Consider the following 8,096-nt stretch of genomic DNA (forward strand, 5'->3'; position numbering starts at 1 on the left):
TGTTCCGTACCCGCAGAAAACCCTTCGTTATCGATGGTGAGGTTTTGTTCGTTGCCACAATGCCGCACATACTGCACAGAGCCAGGGATAAGCTTCCATTTTTATCCCACCGACGCGGAACGTCGCCGACTGTGGCTCGTTAGGCTTCGTAACGGCAGGACGCCTTCCAAATACGCGATGGTGTGCAGCAAGCACTTCGACGACGGTGCATTCGCATTCGCAGACGAGAAAGAATGGTGAGTAGTCAGCGATAACTTCGCTAAAGTGTGCATTTATATCCTTGTTGCTGCTGTGCACTACGAGCGTGAAGACGGTCGCAGTAAGCGAACGCTCGGGGAAGGTACCCTGTGCTTTGATTTTCCTACACTTCAGCAGGAAAATGAAGCGAGAATCAATCGAGAAAGAAGAAATTTAATTCATGGAATTTATTCTTTGTCATTCAAGTACCGTCTGCGCTGTGAATGCAAAGTTTGTTCGCGCTTGGCTATGAGTCTGTTTAAACGAGAGTCCCCGAGCCCTTTTGTAGTTCGCGCATGTTCCATTGTGTTTACACGGCCGCGAGAACAGTTCTCAGTATTCTGCAGAGCAAGTACGTGCACCGAAACGCGGCAATGTGTAGGCATGATCTGGTGCATAGTAAAGGGTATCGTTTCATGAGCCCTCACTCGCCACGTAAGCGATGAAAATGCGCGAGCGAGTTTATCGCCACTGCTGATCTTGATGAATAATTTTCTCGCTCGCTCTCTTTTTTTTTAAGGGTTTTCGCGGAAGAGATTGAGGCCTGACGCACTTCCGACACTGAACTTGCCAAAGCGCAAATTTGACAGGCATAAGCTACCTCGCAAGTACACGGGTGTCTTTGTATACATTTCGCCACAAGTTATAATTGCGCAAGGCAACTCAGTTTTGCGATTTCCGTGTCATTCCATTTTCTGTTCTGTTTCGGGGACAGTTTAAGTACCGAAGTGTCAGACTTGACTTGACAGAATATTTCTCTGCAGTGAGACCAGGACCGTACACAACTAAAGCTCGTCGCGTAACCTATAAACGACAGTCCCAAAGTTATACACCTAACCACAACGCGCAAGTGCGTGAGAGCCTTTTTTTAAACCACCGAGCCGCTAAAAGGCTATATTCACATGAGATTTAATACTTCTCATCTTTAGGACAACGCCAAGTGCACTTTGCAATGCGCTTGAACCACAGAGCGGCACCTACACTGATATGACTCTCGTGAACGGACGGTACGACGACCACACACAGAACTCTCGACAAGTGCACTCACTGATCTTATTACTGTACATACACAGCCGATCAAGGCCAAATGCTTCTTTACATCGTGTTAGGCATACGTACGAGCGGTTAAAGTTGCACCAACGCAACGGAAGAAACCGCCTTTTGAGGACCTGCATGACGTACGCGCACATGCAAAGACAACGCGGCTACCAGACGACGCATGGAGCAATCCACACTAGGCGCGCTTCAGCCAGTAGCCGCCAGGCGGCTCCGCTCGATCTCGCGGCCAACAGCTGAGGCTTAATAATGATATCCTCTAATATCGGCTCTTGTTCTGTCGTTGCACAAAGCCTCACTTACGTTGACGACCATGTCATTAGGAAGCACATAGAAACCGATTAACGTGGTTATGTGTACACGATCTGGCTGATGATTAAAACTTCTATTGCTCCCTAACGCGCTCGCTGACTTAATTATCATCATTTGTAAAGTGTCGACCAAGACATAACTTCACGACAATACTAATAATCAACAGCTGGAAAAACACGGGGACGAAAAGTGGACACTGGACAATCGTAGTCAGCTACCTTACTAAGTTCACGAAATTATTGTTATCATCATAAATTATCCTCATATAAACATGTATAGTTCTCTGCGTAAGATGTGGTCCTCCGTACGACAGCAGAATTTGCAAAGTGGCTGATGGAGCTAATTGGTAACATATACAGAACGTAAAGAATTCGAAAATATGAGTGCGATAAGAACAACAGCTCGGGACGAGCGCCGCAGACGCGCGGTTCGAGCGAACATACGGGGTCGTTATAGTTGAAATCAAATACCGGCAAGCGCAAGCGTGCGAACGATTGTTCAGGCGGTTGATGGAAGCAACTTCAGTCACTTTGCACCCCATTTTACCTCTGAGCGAACACATAGCCAACGCGCACAACCTATATTCACTCCTCGCCGTACGAAATTCAAGTTCATTACTCAGCACTCGCACCGCTGCCGCCAATCGCTAAGCCCCTGCGCAGCGGTGATTAATGAGGCTTCCTGGCTCTGCCATCTTCTTTGTTAGAGCGATAACGCATGCAGAGTGTGCCCATCGAGTCACCATTCAAAAGGAAACGGCGGCTCATTTGTCTTTACTCGGGCATTTGCCAAGATTTGCGCTCTGACTACGTAGGCTCTCGCCCAGTAGCAGGCACTCCGGAACGACTCTTACTAGTTATTTCGCTCGCTTTTGCCGTATTGCTCGTAACTACTTGCCAAAAATACAACATTCGAAGCAGGCACGGAAGTAGCAATCGTTTATTCAAATGAAGAACGGAAACCCAATCGGTTTTGAAACTGTGCAGCAAGTTCGCCTGTGGCGCGGAGGTAAAAATATCGCTACGGTTTCTTAAACCAGCGCGCACTTCCCGAGCTCGTGTGAACGTTCGCTGTGAGTTTTGCAAGCAAACTCGACCAAACGTGGTGTAGTCTTTCGATTTCGGTCTGTGTAGAGGTCCGTGAATATGACAAGAATACACGAGGCGGGTTAGTCATTCGGTCTGCCAACTTCCCATGATTTCTCCGCTCGTTGCGGAGGCTCATAATCTCATAAATCTGTTTACTGTGCGATTCGCAGTCGTTGCTCAACCCCATTTAGATTTTTTTCTCTAAAGATAGGTCTACATTTGTTTATAGTTTCGGCAGATTAGTTCTGGGCAAGTCAGCTATGTTGAGAAAGTGTGACGAAAAAAAAAGAAAGGAAATGTAATCCCACCGGATTGTTCTACAAAGCTAGAGAGATAATAATACAGGCTTCTTAGGAATGAAACTTCGTATTTGAAGAAAATACGCATTGGTCCAGGAATCGAACCCGGGCGCAACTTCATATCGGGGTCGGTACGCATGTGGCAAAGAGATGAGGGGGCTCTAAAATATGGATGTGTATATCCGTAAAAGAAAATTTTCGCCACGTGTTCTCAGTAAACTACGTCGCATTAAGCACTACATGTCAGAAGAGTGAAAGGGGGGAGAGTTGGGTTATAAGGCCAGATATTAGTTTGTAAAACTTTCATTGCATTAATTCTTAGTAAGATCAGAAGAAGGAAGTTGAAGTGAACTTTCCTGTCTGACCGTAGAAATCTTCGCAGGCATTCTTCACTGCACAACATGACGCAATGCTGTGAAGCCGCATTGTGACGCAAAATTGGCGTGCGCTTTCCCTTCATGCGGTCGATTACACTCATCCGCAGTCCGCTGATACAAAAGAAAAAAAAGTTACTACTATTGCTCATTTTCTTTTCTTTTGCGTGGAGTCACGTGGCATTCTGTGCTTTAAACGCTGTTTATGGTGTAAATTTTGAACATGGTTTCTCAATAAGCTATACCCGAATGTTTCAGAAACTGTGCTTTGTCCCTGCGCGCATGTATACCTACATTAGAAACGCCGCTCATCTCTAAGTGATTATTCTGACAGCAGTATGCAATCCTTTGTGTAAATTAAACAAAGTTTTAACGAAATCTATGGAGGATCAGCGAAATCTACTGAAACGATATCTGCCGTAGAGAATCCTTAGATGAGTACTTCAGCACTAACCGGCATGAATGTGAAGGGGTTAAATTCTCACCGAATTCGTGTGCAATCTCGTAGATTGTGTTGTTTTTGTTGACTGCGCCATCGACAAGCTATACGCTGAACTGGAACTCGAGCTCACGCCGATTCACAATTCTTGACGTATGCGCGGCAATAACAAAAACGACTAATCTATTTTATCGCGGGGGATTGGAGGACAGCCGTATAACAGATAAAATATTCGTCAAGAAAACTTTCTGTGGAGCACTTGGAATTCAGCTCCAAACTTGTTACTGAAACAAGAATAATAAAAGATGACAAGAAAAAAACTTGCAGGGCGCTTGAGCTTCGCCTTCAAGATTGGAACGTGACAGCGTATCGGGCCTCCGTTTGCATCGCTTCTCATTCGCTAGCAATTCTTCACTCGGAGGACAGTGTAACGGTATCGCGAAGAAGGAAACTTTTTCGCCGTTTAAACTTTCCTGGAATCCTACTTCAGTAGAGTTACGGCGTGCCCACTGCATCATAATTCGTCTTCTGCGAATCTGCGAAGTACCCACTACGTGTCCACCAGGCATTGCGTGCACTTATCTGCACACTTTTGTAGCGTTAGCTACACTGGCCTAGTCGAGCCAGTTTCGTGCGCCTCCTCAAGAGCCGTGCTGCGCATGCGCGAGGATCAGTGATGTCACACAGCTGGCGCACCGACGCCGACATCTCCTGCGCACTCCGCCGCCATCGCGGGCGACTCGGCCGCCGCCGGTCTGCTCTTTCCAGAGGAGTGATATCGTAGCGAGGCAGACACACTGGCGCCGGCGCGCGCGCAGCTATTCGCCTTCGCTGTGCAGTCGCCGTCTGACACTGCACTGGAGCCGCTGATAGCGCCTCTGACTGGCGTTGTATAGCCATGCAGAAGGAGAGTGCAAATGCTGCTCAACGGCGCAAAAGCGGAGAAGCTTAACTCTCATAGGTCCCGAAGTAGTTGCTGGCAAAATAAATATACATGTGCCACATAACGTATACAGTGTGTGTCATTGGAGCAGCAGTAAGCATGCTAATCAAGCTAATCCTAGACAATCAGGAAAGCTAAGAATAATCAGCTGAACCTTTGCTAACGCCGCTATATTTGGCATAGCCGAGCTAAGCCACTGCAACATTTTTTAAATGTTGTTGTTGATGGTGATGACTAATTATGCCTGAGCGCTTTGCAATGGGGGTGGCCTTTAAACCACCCACTCGTTGTGCAATTGAGATGATGTGACACCTGATGCGAATTTTACGCTTCTGCCATGCAGTTTTACATGTGGTAACGCGAGTCGTCGCACTAGAGACACCTGCATAGGTTTTTCTTTTCTTTCTTTCGAAACAGTCCACGCACTGGCGTTGTTCTGCGATAGCACAGCTGCTTGCCATGCACAAGGCCCGGGTTTGATTCGGCTGGGAGCCTAATTATTATTCGTATTTGTGTTCGCATTTTTCGCAATTGTGCACTCACAACCAACACGCCGACAGCGGAATTTAACGAGCTCTTTGACGCTATCGCTTAACACCTGGGCGCATGGTATCGTCCAGAGGCGTAGCTAGAAATTTTTTTCGGGGGGGGGGGGGGGAGGGTTTCAACATACTTTCTGTATGTGCGCGTGCGTTGTATGTGTGCGTGTATATACGCAAGCAAAACTGAAAATTTCGGGGGGGGGGGCGTACCCCTTGGCACGCCCCTGGTATCGTCATCCATCACACAGGGTGTGCATGGTACCCTCTCCCCACCTCGCGCGGGTGGTGCAAACAGTGTACCATCTGTTCTGTGGTGCCCTGCACTTCAAGACGCACGGAAGCGGCTCGTCTCAGAGTACCGCCTCGTCGGCCTGCCCTGTGCGACCCTGCAGGACTTCCTGTCACACCCCGGCTACGAGGATCGCCACCGTGCTGCCCTTAAGGCCCTAGTCTCCTTCCTTGAGGACGCGAACCTGATCGTGCTGTTTTCTAGCCGCTCGACACGGTGAACTAGCGCTTCTCCTCCTGCCTCTTCGCGTGTTACAACCTATCTCTTATTTTTTTCTCTTTCCTTCTTTTTCCTTCTTTCCTTTTTCCCTTCCTTACCCTACCCTATTCTGTTCCCCCTCACTCTCTCTTTCATTCCCCCCCCCGAGTGTTTCGGTTAAGGTGTCCTCACTGAGAGACAGTTATCGTGCACTCCTCTCCCTCTTTCGTGCTGTCTTCCTCGTTCTTTCAATTTAAATCGAATAAAGAATCACTCACTTTTGTGCGGTCCTTTTGTGCAGGCATAACATGCAACATTCCTATCTCTACGTAAATATAGTCACGAAAGAAACATGACCGAGCATTTAACACTGAATAGTACCAAAAGATTCATGTAGACTGTGCTGCTATTTGAACCCAGAGCTGTATAGATCTAGATAATCCGAGATGGTAGATTTCTATCCAAGTGAGATGTGCGCTCTTTGAGTTTGTGTGTTACTTAATGGCGCGTTCGGTGTGGTGTCTATTCTGACAGGAAAGGCAGTACTCACCGATATGTACCTGCAATCCTATATCGAGTTTCGAATATCTATAGCATGTAGCTTTAAGAACTGCAGATGAGGGCTATAGGCACACCTCCATTTTAACTGCGCAATAAAGAATGGGAAAAGTGAAAAAAAGCTACAGGACAAGCGCTGAGCCATCAATTTCAGGGTGGAGTCTGCATGTCATGCTGAAAGCGAACTTCTTTCGTGGTGAGTTTATGTCACTAAGTAACAAACTGATGTGGGTTATAGCCTCTTTTTGTGATTTCTAGTGACCTGCGCTCGGCTTAGAGATGTTTTGGTTTTGCAGGATTTTAGCAAAGTTTCAGCTTGAATGTTCATACACCATGGCCTGTAAAACCCGTGCAATACTCTGTAATTAATACTATTTAATGCGTAGTGAGCTGCGTTGGAGAGGCTGCGGAAATATACCACTTTTCTTCATGGATCGCGCCATCTGTAAACCATCGATCCCAGATGTACGAGAGAATGTTAAATAAATAAAAGTGAGCCGAAACGGGGGCTTTGTTTGTCGCTCGTAAGAGCAGAGGTCTTCTATGGCAGCAGGTGCGTATATATTTAGTCAGCTGTCGGAATGCAAAAGCATACGTTTCCGGCTCAACCTTCACATTCGTTGTTGTTTTCTTTTTCAGCTGCTGGTTTTCCTTCGGCGCCCTAGAGCGCAAAAATGTAGGGGCGAACTTTTTTTCTTTCTTTCAGTCGCTTAGAAAAAAGAAAAGGATCATAACAAAGCCTGCGTTCGCGCATTAGTTATGGCTACTGCCACCACCTCGGTATATCTCTCTAAACAAGCACCCACGAGAGCAGGCACCACGTTGAATTCAAACAGGAAGCAAGCTTCATCTGTCTAACAGGATATTTTTGCAGTTTACCTCATTCATTACTGTCTTCATTTTAGTCTAACGTAAAGCTCGCTTTCCATTTTTTTTTCACTTTTCCTTTCTTTTTTTCCCGACTGATGCCCGTGGTTAGCTACGCGATGGAATCTCTCAGCTTCGAGTAGTTTTGGCAGAGCGGGTGCTCAACTTCATGTCAGTGATGCTTTCGTCGGGGTCCATCCGGATTACCTTAATCAGGCTAATCCGGATATTCTTAATCTGACCATACTCAGTCATAAATGGGGCTAGGAAATCTCAACTTACTCAAAATTGACTTGTTCAGCACTAGCTTAATCCGATTTACTCCGGATTAATTTAATCCAGTCGGGGGTACTGTGCCTCATGGCTAGGCCATCTCATCTAGGTCTGGATTAGCGTAATACGACATAATCCACAATAATCAGGCCTGATCCGGCTCAGTTCGTTTCGATCAGTATTGATTGATATCGACTAGTGTTGATTTGGCTTGTCCGAGCTCAATTAGGCCGAGATAACCGGCTTAACTAGGCTTAACTGGGCTAACTTAGCTTATCCGGCAGCTTAATTGGTGTGGAAACTGAAATAAACCCGCGCGGGTGGAGGGAACACAACTAGACGTTGACAGGACGGGCGCAGACTAACAACTGAATTTATTGAAAACTCAAAGTTTCACTTCTGAAAACACACATGCGCACAAGAACTCGCGACAGTATCACACACTATATTCAAAGCTATTTACCTACCCTAAAGAATTCAGACTCTTTTTTTGTGTAGATAAAAAGACGATTCCTCTCGCGCACTTATCTGGACCATACCTCAAGATCACAGACGCTTCCAATATTTCACGTGCCCTTTTTCCTCTGGCACGCCCCCAACACTTTTGTTTCCTCAAAGCAG

Source organism: Rhipicephalus sanguineus, unplaced genomic scaffold (assembly GCF_013339695.2).
Source record: "Rhipicephalus sanguineus isolate Rsan-2018 unplaced genomic scaffold, BIME_Rsan_1.4 Seq892, whole genome shotgun sequence".
Taxonomy (NCBI): Eukaryota; Metazoa; Arthropoda; class Arachnida; order Ixodida; family Ixodidae; genus Rhipicephalus; species Rhipicephalus sanguineus.